Source organism: Thamnophis sirtalis, unplaced genomic scaffold, assembly GCF_051295495.1.
Source record: "Thamnophis sirtalis isolate CommonGarterSnake01/CBP01778 unplaced genomic scaffold, rThaSir2_p1.2 scaffold_2, whole genome shotgun sequence".
NCBI classification, from domain to species: domain Eukaryota; kingdom Metazoa; phylum Chordata; class Lepidosauria; order Squamata; family Natricidae; genus Thamnophis; species Thamnophis sirtalis.
In genome coordinates, this window is record NW_028261382.1 from 59,431,365 (window position 1) to 59,448,536 (window position 17,172).

General features: G+C 38.0%; 1 long non-coding RNA gene across 1 annotated transcript; it reads left to right on the forward strand.

The window, feature by feature from the left end:
• Window positions 1–4,866: 4,866 nt before the first annotated feature.
• On the forward strand, window positions 4,867–8,323 carry LOC148048873 (uncharacterized). Its single transcript, XR_015695531.1, has 2 exons — window positions 4,867–4,912; window positions 7,775–8,323. It is a non-coding gene; the product is annotated as an uncharacterized LOC148048873 (long non-coding RNA).
• Window positions 8,324–17,172: the final 8,849 nt, after the last annotated feature.

Here is a 17,172-nt window from a genome sequence, read left to right on the forward strand (position 1 = left end):
CATTGCTTCTTCTCCTGCCTTCAGGTGCTTTGAGTTAATTTAACTCCCACTTCTTTGTGGCAAGCCCTGAGATATCAGAACACTGCTATCATGTCTCCCCAGTCCTTCTTTTCATTAAACTAGACATGCCCAGTTCCTGCAGCTGTTCTTGCTATGTTTTGGCCTCCAGTCCCCTAATCCTCTTTGTTGCTCTTCTCTGCTCTCTTTCATCACTAAGATATATTTCTGGTGGCATGCATTTCACATGTATTCTTTCAATTTGATGACTTGGAATAAGGAGACCAGAAGAGCATTTCATCAAGTTGGAACTCAACATAAATTGGAGACTTCTAAGATGTTTTGCACCTAATATTCAAAAGAATCTGAGTTAGGAGATTGAACTACACTTTCTTTGACATTGAGTTTAAATGCTCTTAGAAAGTTCTATTGATATCCAAGAGAGGTATACTTGTCATGAAACTCTATTATTACTCTTTAGCTAGAGTAAAAATGTGTTTTTCCAGGGAGAAGATTATTGTTTTTGGAAAGGATCATCTTGTGATCGACTGTTCCACTAGGTAGAAGGAACATCACTGCATTCAGGAACTAAAAATAATTTACTTCTCTTTCTCTCTTTCTGAAACTCACATATGCAGGGAGATAAACCAACAGGGGGGTGAGAATCTGAATATACAGAAGGCACTTCTTTCTCCAGGCATGGTAGAGAGAGAAAATTAATTAAACAATAATAATTCTATTTTTATTAGGCTATTTGTATTAGGCATGTTAACAGGTAAGTATTGAGGTTTTTAAATATAATTTACAACCCTCAATACTTAATGTTACATGCAATAATAGCGGCTAGAATTATATATGCCCAAAACTGGAAAAATGGAAATATACCCACAGTGGAAAAGGTAATAAAGAAAATATTAGACAGTTGAGATGGATAGGTCAACAATGGGAAATAAAGACAAAGAAGAAATAAAATCTACTTAATTTGGGATTCATGGTATAGTTAGTTAGATAGCAGATGCAAAGATTAGAAAATTAACCCTGAAAGATTAACAAATTAGAAATTAGAAAGAAGTACAACGAGAGACGGAAGAATATTGATTGTAAATAATATTATGGTAAGATGTTATAAAAATGTAAAATGAAATATGTAGAATGATAATTACATAGGATTTATGTTAGAAATATGGAAATCATAGTTACAAACATGATACTGTATACTTGGAGACATAATAGTATGTATAATGTAACAAACTGTGGATATAACCAGTATATTATTGTTGCAAAGCTGAATTTGTGATATAAAATGAAGAAAATTGCCTAATAAAAATACAAATACTACTAATAATAATAATGCTGGCAGGATGCTGGCAACGACCTGTATCAACCATTAGCACCAGTCAATTGTATTTGTGATGCATTTTTGAATTTTCAGTTGACTGAGTTTCATGTTTAATGAATAAAGTTAATAATAATAATAATAATTAATTGACATAGTAAACCCAGTTACTTCTCCCTAAGGCATGCTGTGGTCCAAATGTTTGGTTGATACAGTCTTCTCTGCCTTTTACAAAATACAAGGAAAAATTCGATATTTTTGTCTTGATATTTTTCCCACTCCCTCCTCCATAGTCTTGATGAGGAAAACTATCTGTATTTTTATCCATCTAGTTACTCTATCAATGTTGCATTCAAGTGTTAAGGTGCTGTGTAGAACTTCATGAGATCTTCCTCTCTTCCAGGTCAGCCCACCGTATCTCCTACGGTGCAAATCTTTGGTTCTTCTGAGCAAGAACTGAAAAGCCAGGAGAAGGGTACCGTGGTGTGTCTCATAAGTGACTTTCGCCCACCAGTTTTAAGCGTAAAATGGAAGGTTGATGGTACCGAGACCACATCTGGAGTGGAGACAACCAAAGCCACCAAGCAGGGTGACAAATATCTCGCCAGCAGTTACCTGACCAGGAGTGCTTCTGCCTATGGAGGTCATACTTATGTCTGTGAAGTGGCACATAATGGGAAGACCTTTACGAAGACTTTTTCAGGATCTGGAAGTTGTTAACTCCAACCTTTATCCGGTCCTGCCATTCAGGCGGGAGAAAAAGAGTACCTTCTCCTGGAATCTCATTCCTTCTTTCCTAAATTGAGCTTTATCACTAATGTCTCTTTCTATTCCAAGTAGTTACACCCTTTGTATTCCCTCCATGCTTTCATCCTTCCAATGGATTCCACCCTCCCCCACTTTGATCTGTTAGATTCTACTGTCAGCACATAATAAAGATGGATGTATTTCATTTGTGTGACTGTTTCATCAAATTTATCAAGGATACAGAGCTGTATAAGCTTTCCTATCGTGTGGGGGGGGGGATGGTCTCCTTCCAATGGGGGGGAATGGTCTCCTTTCAAGGGGGGGGGATTTACTGTGATTCTCTTTGGGATTTCAAGAAACATCATTGGGTTTTGGATTCCTGCATGGGTATTGCAATAAATTTACACATGAATTCTTCTCAAGATGGAAATGAAAATGCCTTGTTCTTTAGTAGTAATGTTAGCATATTTGGGAGTATATGGGAGCAAAACTGTTCTTACAATAACTCTAACCAGTCCTCCAGCTGATATAAACATGGGATTGGTTGGAATGGGAGAGTTCAATCTTTGTCTGTCTGTCTATCCATATTAACCTACCTACCTATGATATCTATTTGTCTCTCTCTCTCTCTCTCCCTCCCTCCCTCCCTCCCCCTCTCTCTTTATCCATCTATCTATCTATCTCTACCTACCTACCTACCTATTTACATATCATATCTATCTGTGTCTGTCTATCTATTGTATCTATCTATCTATCTATCTATCTATCTATTTATCTATCTATATCTTTCTTTCTTTCTTTCTTTCTTTCTTTCTTTCTTTTATCTATATATCTTATTTACCTATCTGCAGTCCAAGGCCAGGTCACAAATTCAAGGCTAGGCCACCATCAATTCATGCAAAAAGTGACATTACAAACCTATAATGTGCAAACATATAAAACTGTAAAGATGACAATTCATGGAAAACACTAAAAAAGTGTTTTGCTCTGATTTCACTAATGAGTACAAAGGCCACTTTAAAAGGTTGTGTGAAGCAGATTCAACATCTAGGTTTGAGCTAATACATAGCCACTTCATCATATGGGAGACTGGCATATCAACAAGCTGTCACCAAACCAGAATCCAGTTAGGAAACCTATATGCAAAGTCCGGTTTCATTGTTCACACAGGCTACTGGCACATTCAAAGCTATCTGGACACCATTGCTATTCCTTTGGCCAGGCTGAACTTGCTTAAGCCCTTTACCAGTTTTGTGTCATTGTTCAGAGTTATCTCATTATTCCTTCAGGACAAAATAAAAAAGGAGAAAAATGGAATTAACATGGATGGTTTTTAAGGAACCATCTAAATATCTCATATTTGTTTCAGAACTACGAATCACTTTATATCCAAATGGCTAAAAAGTTGCATTTCTACTCACGCAAGGGAAAAAAATCATGGATCAGGTCTTAGAAGACATTTCAAAACTGATTTTAAAACCTATCCCAGAATTTTCATGAGAGTACACATTCTAAAGGACATCGCACAACCACAATGAAGCATTCCAAATCTCCATACTAACACAACATTGACGTCATGGTATGATCGCTTATATTGACAGTTAAGGAAACCTCAGTTATGCATCTAGACAATTGTTACTCTTCCAGATAAATTTGGTTGTCCTTATTAGAAATTCAACAGGTAGATCCCGAAGGTGCTTTTTCAAGAGGCTATTGGTCTTTCTGGTTTTTCTTTGAAGACATTTCGCTTCTCATCCAAGAAACTTCTTCAGCTCTCAGCTGAAGCAAAACATCTTCCAAGAAAATCCAGAAAGTCCAGTTGCCTCTTGAAAAAACACCTTTGGGACAACCATGATCTGGTTGACTGAGAATCTCCATAGACATTCAACAGGTAGATCTGAATACCAGCAGGCATAACCCATGGTTCAGAGCCTTCTTGGAAGTGTTCCTCATATAAGGTGTCCTGAGAAATGGAAAGTTATCTATCCTGATTCACTGAGCTTCCAACCTCAAGGACATTTAGATGGGATAAATCAGAATAATACAATAGCAGAGTTGGAAGAGACCTTGGAGGTCTTCTAGTCCAACCCCCTGCCTAGGCAGCAAATCCTATACCGTTTCAGACAAATGGCTATCCAACATCTTCTTAAAGACTTCCAGTGATGCGGCATTCACAACTTCTGGAGGTAAGCTGTTCCAGAATCAAAAAGGAATAACTTCCTAGGAGTCCATTTCTGATGCATCTACTTAGAACTACTCCTAACGGTGGACCACATAAATTATAATACAGTGGTCAAAAATGCACTTCGAAAAGAGATCTGGTGCATTGGATTAAATTCATCACAAACAGTTAAAGCATCAACCAAACTTCAGCACCTACATTCTAACTTGTTACACTTCTTAAACAGAGTCGACGTTTGCTAAATTGGAAAACACAGAAGACATTTGAGATTCTTTCATACAACTCAATCTTGAAAGGAATAAAGGTTCTCTCATCTACCATCTCCCTGCATCCAGAAAGGAAATGCTTCCAGAATGGAACTTCTTGAAGGACCCGGGATCTTTATAAAACACCAATTGGGCCTACCACTCCAGAAATGGATCCTTGGTTTTCCCCCTACCAAAGTACATCCCATGGGATTTAAGGAATGCAAGTGGAAAGGACCAGCTGCTGTTCTGGCTATTGTCCTGTTCTGATATGAAATATGGGTCTATGATTTTTCTCTTTAAAACCTCTGTGACTTTTTCTGCTATGAAGTAAGGCCAGGTTTTTGTATAGCTTCGTGTCACTGTGGTGGGTGTTCGGAGGAGGAACGCAACTCATCGTCACAGGTAAGTCGATGAATCGATCCCAAATCTTTCTATCTTCCTGTGATATTTTCAATTTTTTTTCATTTTTGTAGCCTTCTTTTCCTACTTCAACTCCGTGCAATTTGATTTGAGGTTGCTTTTGATTTATCAATAATTATGGTTGTTTTTTTCAATGAGAAGTGACCTTTTAACGCAGGTCAGGACAGATGAGTTCGAATCTATATTACCTGCTCTTTCCTCTTCTCAGGTAACCCTTGATTTTCATGGTCAATGAGATCTTGAGAAATCTCGCTGATGGCTAATTTTAAATTGAAAGTAATTATTCACAGGATTAAAGAGATTAATTTGTATGTATAATAATTTGTACTCTTCAGTGGATAGGCTGGAGGTTTGGTATTGTCACTCTATGGACAGATTTTCCAGGTAGAATTAATTAAGACAAAGTATGGTGTGTTATCAATTGCTTGATCATTTGATAATCCAAAAACTCTTCTTAAAGCAACTGAGAGATAAAGATTTAATTTTACCTCATGAAAACTACATATTAATGTCGGTTAGCCTAGTCAACAGTCCATCATTCATTCCAAAACAGACCATCATGAAGTTGATCAGACATGCCAACGTTAACATGTAATTTTGATGAGGTAAAATTAAATCCCTTGTCTTATCTCTCATTTGTAGCGAGACAAATCTTCACTTCGTATTCTGAAGTTTTCTTGGTGGTTTTTTTTTCCTTGTTTCATTTATTTATTCAAGTTTATTATAGTCACTCAACTCCAGTGGAGTCTGGACAGTGATTTCCCTTTGCTTAAAAAGAGATTTGCCACAGAGTTTGGTCAAATGGTTTTCCTAATTTGTCTCAAATAATAATATCAAGCAGCATGCCTCAAATCATAATTCTTCTTTCCTCCATGAAATAATTAAACATTGAGGTAAGCGTTTAAATTCAAACAATTTATCACAAAGAAATGCAAGAAAAGGTTGGTGTTATCTGTTTTTCAGATATTCAGAATTTGGTTATTTTTACCCTGCAAGAATTAAACAAATGATAGAAAATGTTTAAAAAATTAGAACAATTTGACTGGAATACCTTAAAGAATTAATCAACTGGGTGGGGGGGAATTGGTTGCCTTCTTACAAAGAGCAAAGTGCCTTTTGTTAAGACATCTGCAAGAAATGTCTTTGGTTGCATTCACCTCATACGTATTTTTTCAATATGGGTGACTTCGAATAAGGAGATGACAAGGCATTTTGAACACTTCATCAATATTGGGCTGAGGGAACCAACTCAGAACAGGTTTTCAAGTCATGTCTTATCAAGTGGGATTCCAACATAAATTGGAAACCTCTAAGATATTCTCTAATGGGACGCGGTGGCTCAGTGGCTAAGACGCTGAGCTTGTCAATCAGAAAGGTTGGCAGTTTGGCGGTTCAAACCCCTAGCGCCACGTAACAGAGTGAGCTCCCATGGCTTGTCCCAACTTCTGACAACCTAGCAGTTCGAAAGCATGTAAAAATGCAAGTAGAAAAATAGGAACCACCTATTAGTGGGAAGGGAGCAGCGTTCCCTGCGCCTTCGGCGTTGAGTCATTCCAGCCACGTGACCACGGAGACATCTTGGGACAATGCTGGCTCTTTGGCGTTGAAATGAAGATGAGCACCACCCCCTAGAGTCAGGAAGGACTAGTACATATATGCAAGGGGAACCTTTACCTAAGATATTCTCCACAAAATGCCAGATTAAATCTGGGTTAGAAGACTTGACCATACTTTCTTTTGCATTGAGCATAAAATTCTTTGGAAACTTAGGGTGATATGTCTTTGGAGATTCTCAGCCATGGTTGTCGAAAGGTGCTTTTTCAAGAGGCAACTGGACTTTCTGGTTTTTCTTTGAAGATGTTTCGACGCTGAAGAAGCAAATGAGAAGCAAAGCCTCTTCAACAAAAAAACCAGAAAGTCCATTTGCCGTTTGAAAAATCACCTTTCGGGGTGATATCAAAGATATCATAATTCTATAAAACTCAACTCTCTTTCTACTCTTTAATTCCTTTGTGCAGTAAAAATATTTTTCCCAGGAAAATGATTCATGTTTCAGCTCAGGCAATTGTTTGTTGTACCGTGGAGAACAAACCTCACTGCATCCAGGAACTAAAAATAATTTTGTTTCTCTTCCTGCCTCTGAAATTGACACACGCAGGGAGAGAAACCAGCAGGAGAAAGAACAAACTGAATGTACAAAAGGCACTCCGTTTCTAATTTTTGCCTGGCCTGGTATTAAAAAATAATAATAATTAAACAATTCTAATTCATCATTGTTATAGTAAATCTATTTACAAGCTGTACTTCTCCCTAAGGCATACTGATCTCCAGATGTTCTTTTAGAGTCTTCTTCTTTATTTAGTTTGTCAAACATGTACAAGACAACAGGTATAAGTATAAACATGGACATGAACCAAGGAAATGTCAGTTGCTATTTCCTTTTTACATTTATAATTCCTACAACCTAATGTTACACATATAAATATTCTACTTCCATTCGTTACTCCTGTTCTCTGACCAATAATACCGTTTGTATATGGTATTCTTCATCTTCTCCATCTTGCAGTTTGAAAGTTAATTTGACCATCTCCGCACAGTCCAATACTTTTTTAATTATCATGTTTTCGGAAGGTATGCTGTCTAATTTCCAATTTTGAGTGTATGTTACTCTTGCTGCTGTCAGTGTATGTACTATTATAATATAATTGATTTATTTTGCAAACGTTCCTCTAGTATCCCTAACAAAAACATCTCGAGTTTAAATTGAATTTGAAGGCCTGTTGTTTCTTGCATTGAAGTTTTAAGGTGCAGTGTCGAACTTCATGAGATCTTCCTCTCTTCCAGGTCAGCCCACCGTATCTCCTACGGTGCAAGTCTTTGGTTCTTCCGAGCAAGAGATCAAAAGCCAGAACAAAGCCACCGTGGTGTGTCTCATAAGTGACTTTCACCCACCAGTTTTAAGCGTAAAATGGAAGGTTGATGGTACCGAGACCACATCTGGAGTGGAGACAACCAAAGCCACCAAGCAGGGAGACAAATACCTTGCCAGCAGTTACCTGACCAGGAGTGCTTCTGACTATGGAGGTCATACTTATGTCTGTGAAGTGGAACATGGTGGGAAGACCTTTCCGAAGACTTTTTCAGGATCTGGAAGTTGTTAACTCCAACCTTTATCCTGATCTGCCATTCAGGCGGGAGAAAAAGAGAACCTTCTCCTGGAATCTCATTCCTTCTTTCCTAAATTGAGCTTTATCACTAATGTCTCTTTCTATTCCAAATAGTTACACCCTTTGTATTCCCTCCATGCTTTCGTCCTCCCAATGGATTCCACCCTCCCCCACTTTGATCTGTTAGATTCTACTGTCAGCACATAATAAAGATGGATGTATTTCATTTGTGTGACTGTTTCATCAAGTTTATCAAGGATACAGAGATGTATAAGCTTTCCTATCTTGTGGGGCGGAATGGTCTCCTTCCAAGAGCATATTTCACACAGTTAGCCAGATTCAATGGGGGGGGGATTTACTCTGATTCTCTTTGGGATTTCAAGAAACATCATTGGGTTTTGGATTCCTGCATGGGTGTTGCAATAAATTCACACATGAATTCTTCTCAAGATGGAAATGAAAATGCCTTGTTCTTTAGTAGTAATGTTAGCATATTTGGGAGTATATGGGATCAAAACTGTTCTTACAATAACTCTAACCAGTCCTCCAGCTGATATAAACATGGGATTGGATGGAATGGGACAGTTCAATCTTTGCCTGTCTGTCTGTCTATCCATATCAACCTACCTACCTATGATATTTCTGTCTATCTCTCTCTATCTATCTCATTTATACATCTATCTAACTAACTACTATCTATCTATCTATCTATCTATCTATCTATCTATCTATCTATCTATCTATCTGTACCTACCTACCTACCTACCTACCTATCTTCATATCTATCTGTGTCTGTCTATCTTTTATCTATCTTATCTTTCTTTTATCTATTTATCTTATTTATCTATCTGCAGTCCAAGGCAAGGTCACAAATTCAAAGCTAGGTAACCATCAATTCATGCTAAAAGTGACATTACAAAATAATAATGTACAAACATATAAAACTATAAAGATGACAATTCATGGAAAACACTAAAAATGTGTTTTGCTCTGATTTCACTAATGAGTACAAAGGCCACTTTAAACATTGGAAGTCTTTAAGAAGAGGTTGAATAGCCATTTGTCTGAAATGCTATAGGGTTTCCTGCCTAGGCAGGGGGTTGGACTAGAAGACCTCCAAGGTCCCTTCCAACTCTGCTATTGTATTTTGTTGTAAATATCAATCAGGTGTCAGTAGGGCAGAATCTACCTAGGAAACCCACCTACAGAGACCAAGTTATGGTTTCCATGGGTCCGTTGCACATTCAAAGCTATTTGGAGATGATTATTGTTCCATTGGCCAGGTTGAACTTCCTTAAGTCTTCGCAAGATGCTTTCTTAAGAGTAAATTCCTCATTTTCCAGGGGCAAAATATAAAGGGGGGGGAAGGAAACAACATTTATGGAACCACCTTTGGTATCCCAGATTTTGTTCACCTCTATGAATCAATTCAAGTCCAACTGCAGTGGTTCAAACATTGCCTTTCCACTCATTCAAGAAACAATCCCTGGATCAAAGTTGAAATCTTGGAAGATGTTTACCACTTCTCTATATTTCAAAAACAATTTTACATCCTATCCCAGAAATTTCATGAGAGGACATCTTCAAAAGGGCATCACACAGCCACAATGGGGCATTCCAAGTCTTCATACTAGGCATAAAAATAACATCATGGAATGACCTCTTCTATTTACACTTAAGGTAACTTGCAGATGAGCAGGTAGAGAATTGTAACTCATCAAGAAGAATCTCAGTTGTCCTTATTAGAAAGTTCAACAGCTAGATCTGAATACCAGCACGCATAACCTATGATCTAGGGCCTTCTTGGAAGTATTCCCCAAATAAAATGTCTTGAGTAATTGAAAGGTATCTGTCCTGCATAATTTCAAGCTCAAGGACATTCAGAATCAGAAAACAGGTCCATGTTGGTAGCGTGGCACGACATAACAGCGAACGTCAAAAGCGCGCCGACAACACCGCGGTGCTAAAACCGCGATGTCAAAAGCGCGCCGACAACAGTACGCCGACAGAAGCGCGATTTAACTTAAGGTAAGGTTTAGGTTTAGGTTTAGGTTTAGGTTTAGGTTTAGGTTTAGGTTTAGGGTTAGGGTTAGGGTTAGGGTTAGGGTTAGGGTTAGGGTTAGGGTTAGGGTTAGGGTTAGGGTTAGGGTTAGGGTTAGGGTTAGGGTTAGGGTTAGGGTTAGGGTTAGGGTTAGGGTTATGTTACAGCGCGCTTCTGTCGGCGCTCTGTTGTCTGCATGCTGTTGTCGCGTGGTTTTAACAGTGCGGATTTGTCACCGCGCTTTAGTCACACGCGCTTTAATCTACCGCGGTTTTGTGGTGGAACCGTTTGGTAGATCTACTCAAGAGACCTAGGGTTTCTATTCATCAAAAACAGTTAGAGCATAGACAAAAACTTCAGTACCTAACAAAGTAACTTGCCCCACTTCTTAAACATAGTTTATATTTGCTAAACTGGAAATGCTGCACACAATTGAGCTTCTTTCATGCAACTCAATCTTGAAGAAATAAAGGTTCTCATCTACCATCTGTCTGTATCCAGAAAGCAATCATTTCAAGAATGGAACTTCTTGGAAGACCTGAGATCTTCATAAAACACCAGCAGGCCCTTCTTTTAACTGCTCCAAAAATGGAATGTTGCCTTCTCTTCCAAAACGCACTCTATGGGATTGAAGAAAATTGAAATGACCATGTCAAGGACACCAGGTGTTGATTGATCTCCTGCCCTGTCCTAATATGAAATAGAGGTCTACTGTTTTCTCTCTATAAAATCTCTGTGACTTTTTTTTTGCTATGAAATGACACCAGGTTTTTGTATAGCTATGCATCACTGTGGTATGTCTTCGGAGGAGGAACCCAACTGACTGTCACAGGTAAGTCAATTAATTGATCTCTAATCTTTCTTCCTGAATGTGGTATTTTCATTTTTCCATCTTTTATCCCATCTTCACCTACTTTGGCTCCTCACGATTTGATATTATGCTTGCTTTTGATCGATCGAGGCTGATGTTTTTCCATAAGAACTGAACATTGAAACCAGGTCAGGACAAGTTAATTCAAATCATCTTTGCTGTTCACAGGTATCACTAGGGATTTTCATGGTCAGGGTCAATGAGATCTCGAGAAATCTTACTTAGGGCTACTTTTGCACACTGGAGTGACTATTCTTTGGGTTAAAGAAAAACTGAGAGATTCATTTTTATTTTAATCTTTTTAATGGAACTGAATGAGGTTGATTGAAAGTTTGATATTGTCTTTGTGTTGTTAGATTTTCACGGTAAGTAAGCCAAAGAATGATATGATATATTATCAATACCATACATTGCTTGATTGTTTGGAAATCAAAACATCCCATCTTCTTGAGAGATAAGGCAGAAATGATTCAAAAGTATCGGGGTCATATTTTTTTAATCTAACCTCATCAAAATTGCATAGGAATGTGGGAATGTTTGATCAACAGTCCACAGTTGGTTACAAAATCAATCAATGTAGAGAGTCAAATCTTCACTTCATAGCTTGAGGTTTTCTTGTTTTATTTGTTCAAGTTTGCTACAGCTCCAGCTCTAATGGACTCGGGGCAGTGATCCCCCTTTGATTGAAAGGGGATCTGCAGCAGGATCTAACATTAGATCTCTGGTTAGATTCAGAGCTATGTTGATGATTTTCCAAATTATGCATCTCAGCCTTTCAGAAAAATATTCAGATTCTACCACAAACTTAGAAGGAATGCTTCAGCCTTAGGATGTGAATGTCTCTCAGATTCTGTGCATAAGAGATGTCGTATAGATACGACGTGTGATATTAAATAAATAGCATATGGATACAGGGAGATACCAGACACATTCATTTCTCTTTGGCTCAAGTTTGCAGAAATGGATAGGTGAATGAACCATCAATTTCTCAGTTAGTGGGGGTCTTTCCTAAACAACCTTAAAAGGGGTTAATGAATGTTGTGTGGTTGTGGAGGAAACAGAAGTGGAATTGATCCCCTGTGGTGGAATGGTTGCCTACCCAACTTTCATTCTAGCGAGCCCTACAAGAGTTTGGTCAAATTGTCTTTTCCAATTTTGTCCAAACTAATAAGTTCAACCACCTTCCTATCAAACCATAATTCTTGTTTCTTCCTCTAAACATTTAGCCATTGGGATAAGCCTTTAAATTCAAACCATTCATCTCAAATAAATAATATGTAGTCCAAGCAAAAGTAGTTATTTCTTTGTCAGATGTTCAGAATTCTGTTCTTTTTCTCCCTTTGTGTGTTAAACAACTGATAGAAAATGTAGATCCTAAATATGTCTTTTCAAAGCGTAATTTGAGAAGGGCCCTTAAAGATTTGGTCGACAGTGGGGAAAATAAGTAACCTCTTATCATGAAAGATGCATTTGTGAGGGGCATCTTGGCACAATAACAGAATAACAGAGCTGGAAGGGACTTTTCAGGTCTTCTAGACCAACCCCCAGCTTAGGCAGGAAACCTTGCACCTCTTCAAACAAATAGTTATCCAATCTCTCATTAAAAACTTCCAGTGTTGTAGCATTTACAACTTCTTGAGGAAAGTTGCTCCACTGATTAATTGTTCTAACTGTCATTAGAATGTACTCCTTAATTCTAGGTTGCTTCTCTCCTTGATTCTTTTCCACCCATTTCTTCTTGTCCTGCCTTCAGGCGCTTTGGGGAATAATTTAACTCCCTCTTCTTTGTGGCAAGCCCTGAGATATCAGAACATTGCTATTATGTCTCCCCTAGTCCTTCTTTTCATTAAACTAGACATGCCAAGTTCCTGCAGCTGTTCTTGCTACGTTTTGGCCTCCAGTCCCCTAATCCTCTTTGTTGCTCTTCTCTGCTCTCTTTCATCTCTAAGAAATATTTCTGGTGGCATGCATGTCACACGTATTCTTTCAATTTGATGTCTTGGAATAAGGAGACCAGAAGAGCATTTCATCAAGTTCAAACTCAACATAAATTGGAGACTTCTAAGATGTTTTGCAAATATTGAAAGGAATCTGAGTTAGGAGATTGGACTACACTTTCTTTGACATTGAGTTAAAATGCTCTTAGAAAGTTCTGTTGATATCCAAGAGAGGTATACTTGTCATGAAACTCTATTATTACTCTTTAGCTCTCATGGAGTAAAAATGTGTTTTTCCAGGGAGAAGATTATTGTTTTTGGAAAGGATCATCTTGTGATCGACTGTTCCACTAGGTAGAAGGAACATCACTGCATTCAGGAACTAAAAATAATTTACTTCTCTTTCTCTCTTTCTGAAACTCACATATGCAGGGAGATAAACCAACAGGGGGGTGAGAATCTGAATATACAGAAGACACTTCTTTCTCCAGGCATGGTAGAGAGAGAAAATTAATTAAACAATAATAATTCTATTTTTATTAGGCTGTTTTTATTAGGCATGTTAACAGGTAAGTATTGAGGTTTTAAAATATAATTTAAAAACCTCAATACTTAATGTTACATGTAATAATAGCGGCTAGAATTGTATATGCCCAAAACTGGAAAAATGGAAATATACCCACAGTGGAAAAGGTAATAAAGAAAATATTAGACAGTTGAGATGGATAGGTCAACAATGGAAATTAAAGACAAAGAAGAAACAAAATCTACTTAATTTGGGATGCATGGTGCAGTTGGTTAGATAGCAGATGCAAAGATTAGAAAATTAACCCTGAAAGATTAACAAATTAGAAATTAGAAAGAAGTACAAGTATAACGAGAGACGGAAGAATATTGATTGTAAATAATATAATGGAAAGATGTTATGAAAATGTAAAATGAAATATCTAGAATGATAATTACATAGAGATTTATGTTAGAAATATGGAAATCATAGTTACAAACATGATACTGTATACTAGGAGACATAATAGTATGTATAATGTAACAAACTGTAGATATAACCAATATATTATTGTTGCAAAGCTGAATTTGTGATATAAAATGAAGAAAATTGCCTAATAAAAATACTAATACTACTAATAATAATAATGCTGGCAGGATGCTGGCAACGACCTGTATCAACCATTAGCACCAGTCAATTGTATTTGTGATGCATTTTTGAATGTTCAGTTGACTGAGTTTTATGTTTAATGAAAAAAGTAAATAATAATAATAATTCATAATTGACATAGTAAACCCAGTTACTTCTCCCTAAGGCATGCTGCGGTCCAAATGTTTGGTTGATACAGTCTTCTCTGCCTTTTACAAAATACAAGGAAAAATTCTATATTTTTGTCTTGATATTTTTCCCACTCCCTCCTCCATAGTCTTGATGAGGAAAACTATCTGTATTTTTATCCATCTAGTTACTCTATCAATGTTGCATTCAAGTGTTAAGGTGCTGTGTAGAACTTCATGAGATCTTCCTCTCTTCCAGGTCAGCCCACCGTATCTCCTACGGTGCAAATCTTTGGTTCTTCTGAGCAAGAACTGAAAAGCCAGGAGAAGGGTACCGTGGTGTGTCTCATAAGTGACTTTCGCCCACCAGTTTTAAGCGTAAAATGGAAGGTTGATGGTACCGAGACCACATCTGGAGTGGAGACAACCAAAGCCACCAAGCAGGGTGACAAATATCTCGCCAGCAGTTACCTGACCAGGAGTGCTTCTGCCTATGGAGGTCATACTTATGTCTGTGAAGTGGCACATGATGGGAAGACCTTTACGAAGACTTTTTCGGGATCTGGAAGTTGTTAACTCCAACCTTTATCCTGTCCTGCCATTCAGGCGGGAGAAAAAGAGTACCTTCTCCTGGAATCTCATTCCTTCTTTCCTAAATTGAGCTTTATCACTAATGTCTCTTTCTATTCCAAATAGTTACACCCTTTGTATTCCCTCCATGCTTTCGTCCTTCCAATGGATTCCACCCTCCCCCACTTTGATCTGTTAGATTCTACTGTCAGCACATAATAAAGATGGATGTATTTCATTTGTGTGACTGTTTCATCAAATTTATCAAGGATACAGAGCTGTATAAGCTTTCCTATCTTGTGGGGGGGGGAATGGTCTCCTTCCAATGGGGGGGAATGGTCTCCTTTCAATGGGGGGGGGGGGATTTACTGTGATTCTCTTTGGGATTTCAAGAAACATCATTGGGTTTTGGATTCCTGCATGGGTATTGCAATAAATTTACACATGAATTCTTCTCAAGATGGAAATGAAAATGCCTTGTTCTTTAGTAGTAATGTTAACATATTTGGGAGTATATGGGAGCAAAACTTTTCTTACAATAACTCTAACCAGTCCTCCAGCTGATAAAAACATGGGATTGGTTGGAATGGGAGAGTTCAATCTTTCTCTGCTGTCTGTCTATCCATATCAACCTACCTACCTATGATATCTCTGTCTCTCTGTCTCTCTGTCTCTCTGTCTCTCTCTCTCTCTCTCTCTCTCTCTCTCTCTCTCTGTCTCTCTCTCTCTCCCTCCCTCCCTCCCTCCCTGCCCCTCTCTCTTTATCCATCTATCTATCTATCTCTACCTACCTACCTACCTATTCTATCTATCTATTTCTGACCTACTTACCTACCTACCTATCTACATATCATATCTATCTGTGTCTGTCTGTCTATCTATCTATCTATCTATCTATCTATCTATCTATCTTATATCTATTTATCTTATTTATCTTATTTATTTTATTTACCTATCTGCAGTCCAAGGCTAGGTCACAAATTCAAGGCTAGGTCACCATCAATTCATGCAAAAAGTGACATTACAAACTTATAATGTGCAAACATATAAAACTGTAAAGATGACAATTCATGGAAAACACTAAAAATGTGTTTTGCTCTGATTTCACTAATGAGTACAAAGGCCACTTTAAAAGGTTGTGTGAAGCAGATTCAACATCTAGGTTTGAGCGAATACATAGCCACTTCATCATATGGGAGACTGACATATCAACCAGCTGTCACCAAACCAGAATCCAGTTGGGAAACCTATATGCAAAGTCCGGTTTCCTTGTTCACACAGGCTACTGGCACATTCAAAGCTATCTGAACACCATTGCTATTCCTTTGGCCAGGCTGAATTTGCTTAAGCCCTTCACCAGTTTTGTGTCATTGTTCAGGGTTATCTCATTATTCCTTCAGGACAAAATAGAAAAGGAGAAAAAATGGAATTAACATGGATGGTTTTTAAGGAACCATCTAAATATCTCATATTTGTTTCAGAACTACGAATCACTTTAGATCCAAATGGCTCAAAAGTTGCATTTCTACTCACGGAAGAAAAAAAAAATTAACAATCAGCATACACCTCCTGGAATATGGTCTTATTTTGGACTTGGAAGACAAAAAAACATTGATATGAATTCTTTCTTCAGAGGACTAGGAACTACAAAGTCTATAAAGACAAGCTGTAGGTGTCTCCAGAACAGGCTACCGTTGGCTTTTAATGCCAAGAAGACAATGAGGCAGCCTCCCCAATATACAACTATCTCTCTTCATAACAAAGTTTAAGGAAAAGATTTCACAAGTGACTTTTTGTCTAGGTGGGTAGGAGGACTGGTTTATGCCTAAGGAATAGACCACAAGGATCTCAAGGGCAGCATTTCATACGATGACCTCTCCTCAGTCCAATTATGAAATGTATCAAGGGTCATCAAGCTTTTCTTTGCCTTTGTCCAAAGAATTTCCAGGATTTCATCCATTCTACTGGATTTACTAGACAAAGCTGATGGAGAATTTCCAGCTTCTCCAGTTAGCATCACAACAATATGGTGGCCAATACTACCTTTGTCCACTACGCTGGTCAATAATTATTGTTGAGGGACTCTCTGACACCCCTTGTGAGCATTCCATGAACTATGGAGATTCTCTGTCATCCAGGTCATGGTTGCCCCAAAGGTGCTTTTCCAAGAGGCAACTGAGCTTTCTGATTTTTCTTTGAAGACGTTTTGCTTCTCATCCAAGAAGCTTCTTCAGCTCTAAGAGAAACGTCTTCAGAGAAAAACCAGAAAGTCCAGTTGCCTCTTGAAAAAGCACCTTTGGAACTCCGTGAATTCCATGACTCTTTGCGGTTTCCGTGCCAATTCACATAAGCTCTATTGTGGAAGGCCATCCATG